A 17,300-nucleotide genomic window follows, 5' to 3' on the forward strand; every position below is an offset into this window, starting at 1 on the left:
CTGCTGCAGAATGAAAGAAAAAAATATGTAGCACTTTAAAGACTAACAAGATAGTTGAATAGGTGATGAGCTTTCGTGGGCCAGACCCACTTCTTCAGATCATATTCTGAAATAGAACTGGCATGACCATCTATAACAAAGGAATACAATGAAGACTTTCTTCACTGTATTCCCTTGTTACCTCTTTCAGAATATGATCTGAAGAAGTGGGTCTGGCCCACGAAAGCTCATCACCTATTCAACTATCTTGTTAGTCTTTAAAGTGCTACATATTTTTTCTTTTGTTTTACCAAGAGCAATCTAACAAAGCTACCTCTCTATTACTATTCACCCTGCTATAGAGTTAATTTTATTTTTAACACAAGCTGAGATTTTCATACAATCATAAGATTCCAGGAGCTGGGGCTTTTAAAAACCCCCATCAGATTTCATGACACTCATGATAAAATCATGAGAATTGGCAACACTGTAGAGTTGCTGGTAACGCTATGCTAGCTGAACTTCTGCCAGAGAAACTTTCTAGTGTTTCCTGCTCTGATTCTGTTGTTCCCACTCGGTAGACATCACGCCTTCCATGCCACTCTCCCGCGTCCATCAGTGACAGCCTTCCCAGAATATTCTCTCATGTGGCTGAGCTGTGACTGTGCAACAGTCTTACCCCTAAGAAACTATTCACACAAGGGAAGTGAAGTTAAAAACAACATGGAGAAGGGCCTGGATTAAAATGACAAAAGCCTGGGAAGTCAAGCGAAAGGCTCTGTCCTCAGCTCACCCTGCTGTAACCTGGCTACTGCTGTAGTTAAACAGGGCAAGAGGGTATCCATATAAGGGGTACCCTTTGTTAGGAGGTATAAGGCAGCAGAGAATCAGGCCCAAGAAGCCTTATTCCTGACCTGCTCAGACTGGACAATAATTAATAATAATACTAGCTCTTCTCATCAGCAAGTCTCAAAAACACTTTACAAAGGATTGATATCATTACTCCCATCTTCCAGATAGGGGAAGTAATGCATAGAAAGGAGATGTAACTTGCCCCCTGCTCACCTATCAGGCCCATGGCAGAACAGGGAATAGAATGCATGTCTTCTGTGTGCCAGGCTAGTGCTCTATCCACTACACCACACTGCCTCTCCTGGAAAACTTTCCTTCCTGTGAAGAGGCCACACGAGACCTATGTCACTTTAAGCCCCTAATAACAGAGCTGAATTTCTCCTATGACAAATTAGTGGCATAGATGATGAATGAAGGAGGCTCTGACATTGGGACTCTATACCACTCAACCAAACCAAATTCAGACCCTTGATCCTTTTCACACAGGCCACCAAATAGGCATAGGATTGTCACCACTGACAACATACCATCCCTTCCCCATTTGTCTCATTCAACCCCTGCCAGGAGAAGGTGGATGTTACAGAGACATGAAGAAGAAAAGTGATAGGGATTTTTTTTTTGGTCGGAAAATAAATAAATGACTGTGCAGAAATAGCAGCCACTTTTCAACGGTAAATAGCATCATCCTATCTGGTTTCATTTTTGGTTTTTACTGTCAGAATATCAAAAGCAATTAGAGCATATCACAGAACCACAGTCTGCAAAGTGCCATTTTCTCACATGCAACTTTTTTGTGAGTTGCAAAACTCCCCAAAAATTAATAAAAATATTAAAAACCCCAAATCCACAACCAGCCCATCTTCAGCATCTTTGCGATGGGCCAGATCCTTAGCTGGCACACACTGGCTTCTCTCCACTGACTGCAGTGGGGCTAAGGATGTTTACACCAGCTGAGGATATGGCTGATTGTTTTGACACTTTATGTCAGTTCAAACATCAGAGACTATTTGCTTGGAAATTAACAAAACAAAACTAGGTAACCAGGCCTGATACAATTTAAGTTCCAGGCCTACAGAACAGCCAGGCAGATACTCTGCGGCTGTGTCTACACTGGGCTACTTATTCCGGAAAATCAGCTGCTTTTCCGGAATAAGCTGCGAGCTGTCTACACTGGCCCTTGAATTTCCGGAAAAGCAACAATGCTCTACTGTACAAAATCAGCCGCTATTCCAGAAAAACTATTCTGCTCCCGCTCGGGCATAAGTCCTTATTCCGGAACACTGTTCCGGAAAAGGGCCAGTGTAGACAGCCCAGTAGTCTTTTCCGGAAAAAAGCCCTGATCGCGAAAATGGCGATCGGGGCTCTTTTCCGGAAAAGCGCGTCTATATTGGCCACAGACGCTTTTCCGGAAAAAGGGCTTTTCCGGTAAAGCAGCCTGGCAATGTAGACGCTCCTTTTCCGGAAAAACTGAAAACGGAATAGTATTCCGTTTTAAGCATTTCCGGAAATTCATGCCAGTGTAGACACAGCCTGCAGGTGTAAGTCAGTGTTGAGCTTTGATGATTTGTACTAGCTGAGGATCTGACCCTATTTACAGGTACTAGGTGAGACCTAAAGGCCTGATGATAGGAATGAGATTTAACTCCAGCTCCACCACTGACTTGGCGTATGACACATTACTTCACTTCTCTGTGCCTGTTTCCCTGTCTATAAAATGATACCCTTGCTATTTACTTACTATTTACTGTCCATGATCATGAAGTGCTCTCCTTTGACATTCTGCTTATTTGCTCCCTTATTACCATGTGTCTGTCTTGTCCCTAGATTTAAAAGCTTTAGAGAGGTAGCCGAGTTAACAGGAAAAACTTAAAAATCAACAAATAGTCTAGTAGAACTTTAAAGACTAACAAAACATGTAGATGGTATGAGCTTCCGTGGGCACAGCCCACTTCTTCAGATGAAGTGGGTTGTGCCCACAAAAGCTCATGATACCATCTACATGTTTTGTTTGTTAGTCTTTAAAGTGCTATCAGACTATTGGTTGTTTTTTAAGTTTTTCTTGTCTCTAGTTTGTAAGCTATCCAGGGCAGAGACTGTCTAATAATGTGAACCCCAGCTTCATTGAGTCCTCTGGATGCCCTACATAAAATAAAATAAAATAAAATAAAATAAAATAAAATAAAACAATAATTGGCAACAATAATAAAACAGGTAAACAAAGCATTAAATAAACGTAAGCTGTTTTGCTCCTCTGACTGTGAAGTTGTGAAGTGTCCTCTCTGTGAGAATAAAATGAATACAAAGAAAATAAAATATATTCCCACTAAATAATAAAATAATAGTTAATTTGTGCTGATACAGAATCGCCTTCACAACTCAGTGTTCTTTACAATCCCTAATTAATCCCATACCAAGCTTCCAAGGCAAGTAGGTTTTATTGTTCCCAATTTATAGATGGGAACACTGACTCAGAGTCTTGCTTAAGGTCATGCAGTGAGTCAGTAGCAGAGCCAGGTACAGAACTGGCCCATCCTGACTGTCAGCCCTTAGCTCTAGAGACTTGTTTACCCGAGAAAGTTGCATAGGTTTAACTTAAATCAGTTTCAAAGGGATTTCATTAAACTGGTCCAAAACCTTGTTTAAGGGTTCAAGTTTATTCAAGTTTAAGGAGTGGGATAGTTAGTTGGACATGGCTTAGATCAAGTCTTAACTAAATGAAGCTAATGTGCACTAAGCCTAGTGCACATTAAAAATAAGAGTGCCCACAGGGGAATGGCTTGTTTTTCAATAAATCAGTTTAAAACTATACCTCATCTACACCACTCCCATTTTTGCATGTGAACAGATCCTGAGTCACTGGACCACAATGCCCCTCCCAAACAGGCCTTATCCACATGGTGGAGCAGCATCTGTTGAACCAAAGGAGTGATTTGAAACCACTGCAAACTCTAGGGGACACTCTGATTTGAGTTTAAATCAGGCTAATTTTGGTGTCACTTAGATTGGTTATGAATCAGTTGACATTAACATAATCTAAGGGGATTCACAGAGGCTAGCACTGGTTTAACTAATCCAATTTAAGTGGAATAGGTGCAATTTTCTCATGTAGAAAACTGCACAGAAAGCAGAAAGAGAGCACTGTCGAGTCCTTCCTTCCCACATTGCAGAGGACCAGGAATATTTCCATCTGGCAACATAAGGAAACAGCAGCTTCTGGGACTCGGACACTTTTCTGCATGGGCTGTTCTAAGGCAGGTTCCTTTTCCCCTTCCACAACCCTGCTGGAGTCAGTGCCCTCCTTGCTCACTTGGGACTCACAAATAAGCTGGCTCACCCTGCCTACTTTTTGACCGACTCCAAGAGATCTGTGCCAGCCTGCCATGCTGTGAGTGGTGCGTTTAACACATGGGCAACACCAACCGGGCATGTCTAAAGCTGGGGTTAAGCTGGCATTAGCGAGGAGAGCATGTCCACTTAGCAGGGTAATGGAGAGCATTATTTATAGCTCGGGTGCAGAAAGTACCGTCCTCCCTTCAGACAAAGCAGTGTCCAGTAATGACAAAGTAATTACCTTTTTATTATTTTTCAATAGGATTCAGATCTACCCTGTCTATTCCTCACAGGCCTGAATGTTCTGATGGCTTACAGCTTTCCTCTCACTGTCACTTGGCGCTAAATCCTCCGAGAAGGTGTGGAACTGTGAGCCCCTCCAAGCTGCCATGCAGTTGTTGCCACTTCCAAACAGGCCTGGGCTAAATTCTACACAGGTGAGCAGACTCAGGGAAGGCCAGGCCCTGCTGCCATAGTCCAGGGCTTATCTGGCCCATGAGAACTGGCTCCAAAACCCATTGAAAACAATGGAAAGATGTTACTTCCTTGGTGGGGAGGGATAGCTCAGTGGTTTGAGCATTGGCCTGCTAGACCCAGGGTTGTGAGCGCAATCCTTGAAGAGGTGATTTGGGGCAAAAATTTGTCAGGAATGGTACTTGGTCCGGGGGGGAGGACGACTGGACTTGATGACCTTGCAAGGTCACTTCCAGCTCTAGTAGATAGGTAATCTCCATTAATTTAAATCAGGATCACACTCTTAGGGAGACCCTTGCTCCAGCACCACCCCTACTGACACCATAATGGGCCTGAATTTGCTGGGGAGTGGGGCCCCCAACTTCTGTTAACTTAATTGGCAAGATGACGAGGTTCCAGCACTTAAATGGTACCAGGATCCCATGCTGCACTTAGGGGGTATATTTCAACCCCACATGAGCTGGGGGCATAAACAATGTTTGTAAAGTGCTTTGAGATCCTTGGCTGGACGTGTCAGATCTGACAAGATCAGCTTGTACAGTCAGTCCCTGCTTAAAGGTGTCAATTATCAAGTGGGGGTGAGGGAGGTTTCATTTTTTCTTGTTTTTCTTACATTATTAATTAATTCATCCACTTGACTGTTGCCTGGTAAGTGCTGGCAGTGTTCTGGCAGTGTTCTTAGCTCTCTAGGAGACACACAATGAACCACAGTGCTGACGGTCCAAGGGTACACCCACTGAACTGATACAGGCTAGTAGCCCCACAGGAATTACTCACAGCGGTCAAGCTAAGCACGTGCCTATGCCTTTCCAGGTAGAGGTCTATTGGACACAAAGCAGGTGCTCCGATACCATGGTGATGGGTGCAGTATTAGAGACCGGCTAGGAGAGAAAGAGAAGACAGGCCGCATGAGAAAGAGCTGCGGAGACAGTAGCTCAGAGATTTGGTGCCCAATGTTTCACTTCTTGTGGCAACCCTGGGAGACGCGGTTCTGCAGGAGGCTCACGCATGTGCATGAGGAAGCACTTAGAGCGGACGCAGGGGAAGGAGACAACTTGGGCACCAAGACTGGCAACCAGGGTGCCATTTTCACTGCCATTTTTTACTACATAGGGAGGAAGAGTCATCTGGAGTTAAAGGCAGAGAGGCTGAGCACCAGCAGGGCTGGGTTCTACTCCTGGCTCGGCCAATGCCGCCCTGCATGGCCTTAGGCCTCCAATTTTTTAAATTAGCCTCTGATTTGGGTGCTCAACCTGACTCTCTGAGGGCATGATCCGCATCACGACTGAGCACTCATGACAAAGTCAAAGGGAGCTGCTCATCAGCATTTTCTCCTTATTCTCACCCTTCCCTTTGTTCTCATGTCTCCCATCTCTCCCCCCCCCCCCGTGTCTTCACAAAGCCCCCGGAGTGTGGGCGCAATAACCCACATAGCCCCCCAGCCTTTTGGATTTATTTTGAGATCGGCTGTTTGTTTGTTTATTTCCCTTCCAGAGCACCCAGCGAGGCCTGCATGGCAGGAGATGTGAAGGGAGGTGATTATGGAAGACTATTTCTCCTTGCGGCTCATTCACAACAAACAAAGAGCAATGATTGATGATTAAAAATGCATTCTCTGGGCTTGTTTTCTTTTGTTTTACCATTATGGAGATATTATAAATACTGAATACTAATCAATCCAGACCTGGCGGGACCTCGCAGACCTTCTGTGAGCCAAGGGCTTCGTTCTTCTTTGCAACCTCTGCAATTCTCCCTTCCTTGCTTTGTTTCTAAATGAAACAACTAGCCAAGCCTGCATCCCAACCAGGTAGGATTGTCCCCTCCTGGGCTGAATGAATTCACACCCCCTGGATCTCCCCCACTCCCTACCCGGCCCTGGGCAAGAGTCATAGCTCACTCTCTGTCTTCCTGCAACCAGGGACTTCCCCATTATGGTCCGTCCCGCCCCGTGGGGGAAACAGAAATTTACTCTGAAAGCTGGACAACTTCTTATGGAGGTGCTACCCATGTAGGGAGGTAAAAGCCCCAAGAGTCTGCACTCACAGCTGATTGCTGGGTTGGGGAGGCAGGGACCAGAAAGGAAACTTGGGCCGATGTAATGGAGACACAACTTGCCCAGCACAGCCTGCATCGTAGCACAATCCTGGTAGCCCTGGCTTCCCTTTACTCCCCAGCTCTCTGGTGGGGAAGGAACTAAGGTAAATGAATGGCCCCACCACCACAGCCCAGTCATTCTAGAGCTGTGGTGTCCAACACGCTAGCCACTAGCCACATGTGGCTATTTGACCGGTTGAGTGTGGCTAGGTGGCTTGAATAATGTGGTTATTTGGCCGGTTGAGTGTGGCTTCAGAACTGGTTGGACACCACGGCTCTAGAGCACCGAGGGAGATAGGAGCGCCCCAGAGTCATGAGGAATCAGGAAGCCCCTCCATCCTGTGGCTTTGCTCTCCCCACTTGAAGAAGCGGAAGTGGCCATTTGGCCTTCTCTAACAATTAAATCTTGGACGTCCATCACTATCCATGGGTCCTGCTCTAGCTGCCTCCAGTGGGACTAAAAGGGGATTTAGTCTCCATGTTCTTTCCAGCCAACATGCCTCCCATGCTACCTCACTCACCCTGGGGCCCAAAACCTCCTCAAGGGTTTTGCTGGGGGATCCTCTTACTGGCTTTTAGCACAACATTTATGTGTCTCTCTGGGCATCTCTGTGCACAGCTGAAAGGCCAGGTCCAATTCTGCAGCGTCACACAATGTTCAAATCAACAGCAAACCCGACAGCACCTGCATTCTTTTCTCATTAGTCAGTCAAACTGACAGCTTGCCCCTGCTCAGAATTGCCTTGGACTGGGCACTACAGGCAAGTTTGATTAAAATCACCAGCACCATTTAGGCGATTCTCCCTCTCCCGGGTCCACAGTAACACCCATCTCTGATCATCCCCTTCCTGCAGAACTTTCCAAAGGCCTCAGAGTGGGGCCTAGCTCTGTCCTGCATTGAGTCGACAGTAAAACTCCCCTATGGCAAAGCTCCTATGGCTCTCACCAGGAAGACAGCTTGGCCCATGCAGCGTGCTGCCAAAGCCCCACTCTAAAAGCAGTGCTGGGTACCTATCTTGCTACCTGCTACACACAGACTTACCCCAGGGCACTCACCAAATCCCAGTGAAGTTTCTGGGGCACTGCATGTCTACCAGCCTGGGTCAGATTGCAGAATCGGGACCTTAGAGGGCGCCAACATAGCCTGTTTTGATTATGGCTGGAATCGGCAAAGGAACAGCTGTGTTCAGCTGGAACATACCAGGAAGGAAAAGCAAGAAAATCTGAGCCAGGCAAGCAAGAAATTTTAGTCTGAACCATACTTCAAGGAACCGCCATGCCTTCTTATCTTGGAGCCTGAGGATTTATTTTATGCACATAATTCCCTGATCATCTTGATGCAGCATCTATCCCTTCAGAGAATGGCATTACACTATCTAGTCACCAGTGCTCAAAGTTTACAATCTCACTATCATCTTAACAACTTTAAATATGTCTGACTATATCGAACAGTGAGAGCCCGATCCAAAGCCCACTGGAAGGACTCCCATTGCTTTGGATGGACTTTTGGATCAAGCCCCTAGCTGTTCATTACTTTCGTTAAATATTGTATCTCAATATTGATCTTTGCCTCTCATGTTTCCTGGGCATGCATGGAATCTTCCTCTCCCTTTGAAATCCATGAAGCTTTTCCATAGATTCATAGGTCCCAAGGCCAGAAAACTCCCCCAAAATAGATTCAGTGTGAATTAGAGCACATCTTTTTTAGAAAAGTATTGATTTTAAAATGGCCAGTCATGGAGAATTCATCACAACCCTTGATACTTTGTTCCAGTAGCTAATTACCCCCACTGTTATATTTATGCCTTGTTTCCACTCTGAATTTGTCTACCTTTAACTGCCAGCCATTGTATCCTGTTATATACCTGTCTGCTAGACCGAATGGACCACTATTAAGTATTTGTTCCTTCTGTAGCTTCTTACGGATTGTGATCAAGTGACCCCTTAATCTTCTTTTTGTTAAGCTAAATAGGCTCTAGTTGCTCAGTCTATCACTATAAGGCACATTTTCCAATCCTTTAATCATTCTTGGGACTCTTCTCTGAACTCACTTCAAGTTATCAGCATTGAATTGTGGGCATCAGAGCTGGACACGGTATTCCTGCAGCAGTCACACCAGTGTCAAACAGAGAGGTAATATAACCTCTTTACTTTTGTGTGGCCATCCAGAAAAGCAGCATCACCTGGTGGTTTGTGAGCAAGAATGGAAGAAATTTCCAAATAATTGCCTCCTAACACCGCCCTTTGTGGCCTCATTCAAGTTACTCCTCCACGCTGTATCTCAAGAAAGATCCATCTCACTTGGGCGTTGCGAGGCCAAGTCACATTGCAAAGTGCTTTGCAGAATGTAAAGTTATTAACGTTCTCTCTCAAATTCCTGATGCTTGGCCTTGAGTTTGTAAAATAACCTTCTCCTGTGATACTGTTTCTCACGAGATTAGCCCAAAATTCTGGACCGTGTTTTGCCCTTCCGCAGCATCCAAAAATGTAACCTTAAACACAGATTGTTTTTGATCAGTCTAGGGTTATCCCTTTAAATGCTGATATATCAGCATACAGTAACTGGCTACAAAGGAAGTGTTTCCTTTGGTTACATTTTCACCTTTTATGTGTACTTTCACCCCAAATGTCCCGACTGCTTTTTATTTAAATTGTACCAGTTGGCACAAGGGAACTATCAGGGGAAGGAATATGTGTGTGTATGTATACACCTGTGAGTTTATATTCCATTGCCTTCTATTGGACAACTCAAGTGTGGCTATTTTGCCTACTCATGGCTAGCTGATAAAGAGGAGCAAAGCCTAGATATGTTTGTAACTCAGATAAATTCTCTTTTAACTCACATAGTAGAGGGCAGTGCTTTTGGATCAGAAGGGCCCAAGTGCTAGCCTCACTGATGACACTGAACTTCATGCAATCAAGGAATAATTTGAATGGTTCTCAATGAGTCCAGCATCTGAATGGCCCTTTTGGAACTGCAACCTTTAGGTATCACTTTGTAGCCCTGATAAATGCACTGGCCATTTTTTTTTCTGTTCAGCAGCAGTGTCCCTCAATGGCTGGTTCGTGCAGTGCCTTAAGAGGGTCCCTGGAGAAAAGAGCAACTCTCCATTTTCTTTATTTTAAAGGTGCTTTTTAAATGACTTTTTCCTACCCAGTTACCATATACAGTAAACAGACTGCTGATTTTTACCTAGCAGGGAAAAAAAGGAATAATCTTTTCAGAGTACAGGCTAAAGAATGAGTCCACAATGGGATACTTGGATGAAATACATACAGAATGATAAAATCTATAGCTCCCCTCTGGTCCTTCTCCCAGTGGCCAATGCAGGACTGTTCTCTGCAGGACATTTACTAGTGCACAGTTCTAAGGACTAGATGCAGCAATTGCTAGAAACAATTCTCTGGTCTGCCCCATGCAACAGGTCAGACAAGATGATCCCAGTGGCCTTAAACTCTATGAACCTAGCAATTAGATTTAAATGTCACAATCAATGAGGCCTCCACCAGCTTCCCCGGGTGTCTATTCCACAGTCTCGTAGATCTCACTGGTAGGCAGTTTTCCCTAATAATCAGCCTAAATTATCTCTTTCTTCATTTCACCCCTTTTTCTCTTTGGTATGCTCAGGGATTCCTCTCCTTCCTAAGTATTCACATCCTTGATACGTCCATCTCCTGTTGCTGTCAGATCCTCTGCCCCGTTGCCCTCTCTGCTTAGCCTAGATCTATGTTTATAACTCTTTTAATAAAATGTTCCAGGATGCAGGAAAGCAAAGAATGAGCTTCGAGGGAGTCAGTCCCTTGGATTTGTGAGTAGACACGAGGAAGGGAAGATGGATATGTGAGTATGCTGTAAACCTACAATCCCTCCCAAGATGGAGTCTAAGTTTTGTAGAAACAGTGGAGGATGAATTTCATCATTTGACTTGTGCTTCGGTGCTCACCCAAGTCCCTTGAGTTTCTTTGGTCAGAACCATTAGGTTGGGATTCTCTGCAGGACAGGTTCCTAGCTCCCAGTCTTTCCGCTTGTATTTTAATGCTTCCACCCCTAGATGAGTGCAGAAGCCAATGGAAATGGAAAAATGCTGGGCTGGGGAATAGCTATGGGGGAGGAGGGAATAAACAGATTGAATTCAAACCTCAAAGAACTCATTTAGTTTGAAGGTGTGGGACAGTTCAGCTCAGGAAAAGCATCCCAGAAGCTGGTGCAGAGCAGAGGTGGTGTCAGTTTAATAACAGATCTGCCCTTTATCAGAAAACTCTCTATATCTCACCCTCACAGCAGGATGGACTCCACAATTTATTAGGTCCTTTCCACCTGTGACTTCTCCCAGTCTCGTCTAGGGAGTATTGTCTAGTGGTTAAAGCAGACACTGTCAGACCATAGCTAAATCATTTCACCAGTCTGTGTCTCAGCTTCCCCCTCTGTAAAATAGGGACTGGGGAGCTATGAGTCCGAATTTACTATTCCTAAAGAGCTCTGAGAACTTGCAGAAGGGAAATTCATCATTGTCTTATTTCTCTCTGATTTGACTTTTCCCACCAGGATTATTTATTTTCTTTTCCACTCTCGACTCTGTGTGCTGGGTTTCCACACAGCACAGCTTGCACCAGCGAAGACTGAAGGACCTTTTCTCCGCTCGTGGCTTCAACTTAACAAACATGGGGGCTCGAGAGTTCTCTAGCACAAAGCACAAACACAGTATAACACCCTGTGGCTGTAGCCCAAGGAGAATGAGTATTTATTCATCCTCCAGAATGACAGATGCTGCAGACTGTCCTCACCCTCTCTCATTCCCCATGTCCTCTCTTATGTACTGTATTCTGACCTCAACACATGTTCCCCGTCTAGTCAGTGGAATCTGGGTCCACCGATGCTATTGATCAGGGCACAGGGCTGTCTGCAAAACCAGTGGATGGATGGACAACTCCCTTGTCAGAAACAGCCCTGCCCCAAACAAGGAATGGGAAGAAGGTGTCAGAGCCTGTGACCTATTCTGCATTTGGGACCCCATTCCTTTCATGGGCACTGACAGAAAATCCACATGGTTCCCAGTAACCAGCCCTGGCTTCAGCTGGGGATGCCTTAGGGAGGAATCCATTCTACACTGAGGCCTGATGGGTAGAGCTCAGGAGTGCAATACACTCCAGTCTGCATCTCCAGGCTTTCCCCATCTCTCCTTTTTGGGTAGGTTCCAGATAGCACTCCTTCCTGCTCCGGCAGTACAAACACACTGTACCCGAAAGACCTATGGAAATACAAAGGTCGCTGCACAGCATGTGGGAGTGTTTGCAAGGGCTGGTTCCCAGAGGGAAGGCAGAGCGCTCCACCCATTTAATGGCCAGCTGCATTAGGACCAGGACACCTTCCACCATGATGCCATCAGCATGGGGAAGGCACTAGGGACCTTTGGTCCAGATCAGGTAGAAGCTTCAGGTGGAGTCCCATGGCAGCCCAGAGCAAGAAGGCTCATTCCACTCCAATGAGAGGCCATAGCACATTCTTCTGGAACCACTGCAGGCCAAATCCCTGTGTCCTTGTTCCGCTTAAGTCCTCACTGACTCTGCCGGAATAAAGGATTCAGGATTTGTCTCTCAGACTACTACTACTCTGCTTGTGTACACACAGGCATACTAGGTCTAGGAGAGCTAGCACAAGTATAAACGGCAGTGTGGCATGGGGACTAGCAGTGGCAGCAGAGGCTTGGCTGAGATATGCTGGGTACAAACCCACCTGAGAGTGATGGGAATGTGCTCCACACGGCTCGGCTGTGTCTCCACTGCCACTACCCGTGCTACCATGGCAACACTGCTACCCTCGCTCGGTCGATGAGAGCTAGTGCAAGCGAGTGTTCAGAGCAAGGGAATCCCAACTTAGCTTGTAGTGTCAACACAACCTCTGATTTACATGGCTTGGAGAAATGGAACCAGATTCAGAAAGGACGTGTAAGGTAGGGTAAGTTGGACCTCCTTATACTCTGTTCGACTCCCTTATACTGGCTGCAGCTGCAGCCCAGCCAAGCACTTAAGCACACGTTTACGGAGAGATTTTTAGAAATGCCTGTGGGATTCAGGAACCAAAGGGAGCCACTGCTGTCAAATCCCCTTCAGTGCTTTTGAAAACCTTTCTCCTGCATTGTTAGCTAAAACGGAGGAAAAAAGCAGGTGGAAAATGCAAAGGAAAACTCCAGAAAGCTAGGGTGAAGCTCAGCAGCTAATCAGCCCAACAGGGTGGGGAAGGCAATTTACTGCTATAAAGTGGACTTACGTTTCATTCCCAGTGAATGTTATCACATTTGATAAGTGATATGCACACACACATTTAGACATTTCTTTGTAAAAAAGCAAAGTGCAACCTTATAATAATAATAAAAAACACCAATAATATTTCAAACCCAAGGTGCTCATGGGAGCAAGCACCTGGCAGTAAGAAACTCTCATTCCTTCCCTGTCCCAAAGAGCTTGCCTTTAGCCCCTGGTCATGAGCTGAAGTTACTGTAAACACGGCCTTCTAAAGTCACCAAAAAAGTTCAGCACCCCATGCAGGAAGGATCAGTTTACACCATCTAATTTTTCTTTCTGACTAATACATTAAGTCAGATATCGTTTCCTGCTCAGAGGCAATTTCTCTGTTAACCACACTCCTTCTCCTCCTCTTTCAAGTCCTCCCCCCACCACATGCCTTTCTGACCCTTCTCTTCCCATTTTCCCCCCATCCTCCTGTTATTATTTTCAACCCCCAATCTACCTTCCTCTGGGTCCAATCCAGCAGGGTGCTGAGCACCTCTTAGGAAAAACTGAGCACCAGTGGACTGGGGTGGGGGAGGCAAGAGGGCTGGGCATTGCTCAGCACTGTCAAAGCAATGCACAAGATCAAATCTCTGCCCCTGTTCACTACCTCTTGATTTCCCCTATTTTGTCTGAGCTGCTAAGGCCCAGATTTAGCCCCATCAACGCATATAAAATAGGGGAAATAAAGGGGGAGAGAAAAGAGACAGTTTGATCTTGTGTGTTGCTTTGAACCCAATAGGAGTCTTTTCACAGACGTCAATGGTAATTGGATCAGGCCCACGTGGAGCACCCCAAATCAAGGGGAATCCTTGAAAGGGCTGAACATCAGCAACTCACGTGGGGCCAAATCCTGAAAGCCACATTCTGGCCTTATTCAAATTTACTCCCATTGGAACAGGGAGTCCCTGGCACCTCTCAGGATCTGAGCCTTAGGGTACGTCTACACTAGCTCGTTAGTTTGAGCTAGGTAGGGTAATGAGGGCAAGCGGAGATGCAAATGAAGCCCTGGATTTAAATATCCCGGGCTTCATTTGCATGTTCCCGGGCACCGCCATTTTTAAATTCCCCCTTAGTCTGAACTCCGTGCCCATGGCTCCACACGGCATGGAGTAGGTAGTTTGAATTAAAGATCCTAATTCGAACTACCGTTACTCCTCGTGGAATGAACCCTTAGAAAGAATCTGGGTGTCCCATCTCTAACATAGCATGCAACACGGAGGGAAGATGCTAAACCAGGGGCGAGGCTTCAGCGCTGGAGATAAGGAACTTGATCTTTCAAGGATCAAGCACACAAAACTGCCACTGACCTCCACCAGGGTTCTGAATACTCCACTCCGGAGCGCTCAGCATCAGGCCCCTGTGCACAGAGTACTGACAGCTCCTATGCTCCCTGTGTGCTCAGGCAGGTCCACGTGGCTAGTATGCACAAAAGGGGCATTCCAGCTCCCAGGAACAGAAGTACAAATGGGTTTAGCTAACAAGAACCTGGGCAGCAAGACTAACAGTGCAGCATAACACAGAGGCCCAAGAAGGCTCTAGCCAAAACAACCAGAGGCTGGCTGAAGCTAGGACATTATGGGTAATGGCAAGTAAACATTGTGGGGATTCTCTCTTCATGCATTTGTGCCAAGAGAAAATTCCTGATCTGCCTCCTTCCCACTCACTCCTCCTGCCCATAAGAGGGTGACAGTGCCCAAACTATTTAAACCCATGGTGTCCAATCACTACAGTGGCTACTGCTATAGCGAATTAGCCACACTCAACCGGCCAAATAGCCACATTGTTCAAGCCAACCAGCCACACTCAACCGGCAAAATAGCCGCATATAGCTAGTGGCTAGCCTTTTGGACATCACTGATTTAAACATTGGCAATCCCTGCTAAGCCAAATGAGGTTACACCTGGCTTAGGTCTTGTTACTTGCCTGCCCCCTAAAACTGAGTTTGGCTCATTCTCAGGGGGACAAATCTTGAAGTGCTGACTCCAGTAAATCTCCCACTGATATCAAAGGAGGTTAAGGACTTTCAGGTTTGACCCTGAATTCTGTGGGCAGAAAGTGGTGGGTGAGTCCCCGGTGGCTTCATTTCTCTCTCCCTGTATCACGGAAGGGACATCCTACTAGCTCAAATGCTGCAAGAGCAGCAGCCTCTTTGGATGATCCTCGCTGGAATTTCACTAGTCCCAGTAAAGCTCCCCGCAGACAGAAAGGGGAAATAGCTCTGTGCTCTGCTTCTCTCCTGCACCCAAACATGGTATCTGCATCCAGGGTCCAATGACTTAAAAAGGACTTCAAAAACAGGCATTATTTGTCATCGGGAAGGGCTATAAAAAGAAACACTTCTCAAGTAGTGAGTGTGAATACCATTACTTTACAGATTCGAGGGAAAAAAAGCAGATAACCTTGGTGAGACCTGACCTTCAAATAGGTTCAAATAACTTTACCATGTTCTCTCTGTCTGTCTCTTACACACACAAGCCCTCACACAAACATGCATGCACTCTCACATGCATGTTCACATTCACATTTGCACCCACGGGCACATGTATACAGGCTCCCATGTATGTGCACAGGCTCACCCCACCATACACATATCCATTGATATCATACAGACCAAAGAAAAATCACCCCATACTCAGTGCTGTGGGGTTAGAATTGGTTTGGGAAAGGGAATGAGATGATTGTTCCATTCTAAGAGTGTCTGGATCATTAAAAGAACAAAGCCAGGGCACCTTCAAACAAAGCCCCCTGCTTTCTTGGCTCTAAAGCCAGTCTCTCCAAAATCAACTCACTGGCTATGCTGGGTCAAAGTCAATGTCAGAAGGGTCCTTCTAAGTTTGGGGATTCACAAGTCTGGATAAGAATTTTGCAGCCAGTTCCTGTCTGTACAGTGAGTGGAACCAAACCTGCCAATGTGATGACTTGGGAGAACTCCAGGAAAGGTTTTACAGCTTAGTCTCTCAGGCTCCCAGGGTTTTGCTTCTGGCCATTGACTTGGCTCACTGGATAATGCTGCTTGGCACTATGCGCCTCCTCCAGGTTAAAAACTTCATGCTTGCGAGATGAGGAAGAAGACTGAGCCTAGTAGCCCTTAGTGCACTTTAACCAGAAGACCAAGGAGATACTCCACACTTTTGTTTAGAAGCTCACAGCTCCCTTTCAAAAAGTGAACATCTGACCACGCACTCTGCCTCATGAAACCGAATTGGATTTCCCCTGTCAAACCAGCTGGGGATGAATATCCTGGCATTACACCAAGAGAGTTCAGTTTTCAGCATCTTCTGAATATTCAATGTAGGTAGATTCTAGTCAGCTCCTTGGCAATGCTAATAACAATGCTTTGTGCTCTCTAGCCTCTACCATCCACACATCTCAAAGTGCTTTGCAAACACTACGGCTAAATCTATACTACGAGTTTTCTCGGCAAAAAATATGTTAATGAAGGACTCATTTTCATGAGTCATGATCTCATTTGCATATTTTCTGCCGATCCGTTTTTGCGCTGGGGTTTTTGCGCAAAAACAAACACTGTGGATATTTTCTTTTTGTGCAAAAAACCCTTTTTCCGCAAGGTCCTTATGCCCCAAAAGAGGAGGTTTACTGATCTTGTGGGAAAAGGGTTTTTTGTGCAAAAAGAAAATGTCCATACTGCTTCTTTTTGCGCAAAAACCCCAGCGCAAAAAATGGATCGACAGAAAATATGCAAATGAGATAGCAACTCATGCAAATGAGACCCTCGTTAACATATTTTTTGCAGAGAAAACTCATAGTATAGATTTAGCCCGTGTGGCCAACGACCTCGAATTGGCGCTGCAGATTCTCAACACTTCTGAAACTAACTACCCAGAAAAGACTGGCGTATTTGTTACCCTCCCTGGTCATCTAAAACATTGTCACTGCTTTGCTACAGTGTGCCCAAAAAGACACAGCAGGGGCGTGGCCTGCCTGTTTTGATAACAAAATTATTCTGACCAAAAAGACAGTGTTACTTTACAGCTGTGCTAACTGAGGAGGAAAGAGAGGCAGTGACTTGCCCCAATCCGTGCAGTGAGACAGTGGTAAAGCTGGGTAAAAATCTTGCAGTTCTGCTTGCCAGATCCCAGCTAGTGGGGCTAGTGGATAGATTCCCTCCCTGGTAGGGAAAACCATAATTTCTGCCTTTCCAGAATTTCACAGCTAAAAATATAAGGAGGAAAGCAAATGGGAGAACTTTACTTACTTTTACAAAGATGTTTTTAGTGCAGAATCGTGAGTCCTGTGCACCTGCATTTGGAGCCTGTTCC

This window comes from Pelodiscus sinensis, chromosome 24 (assembly GCF_052426305.1).
Source record: "Pelodiscus sinensis isolate ZL-2025 chromosome 24, ASM5242630v1, whole genome shotgun sequence".
Taxonomy (NCBI): Eukaryota; Metazoa; Chordata; order Testudines; family Trionychidae; genus Pelodiscus; species Pelodiscus sinensis.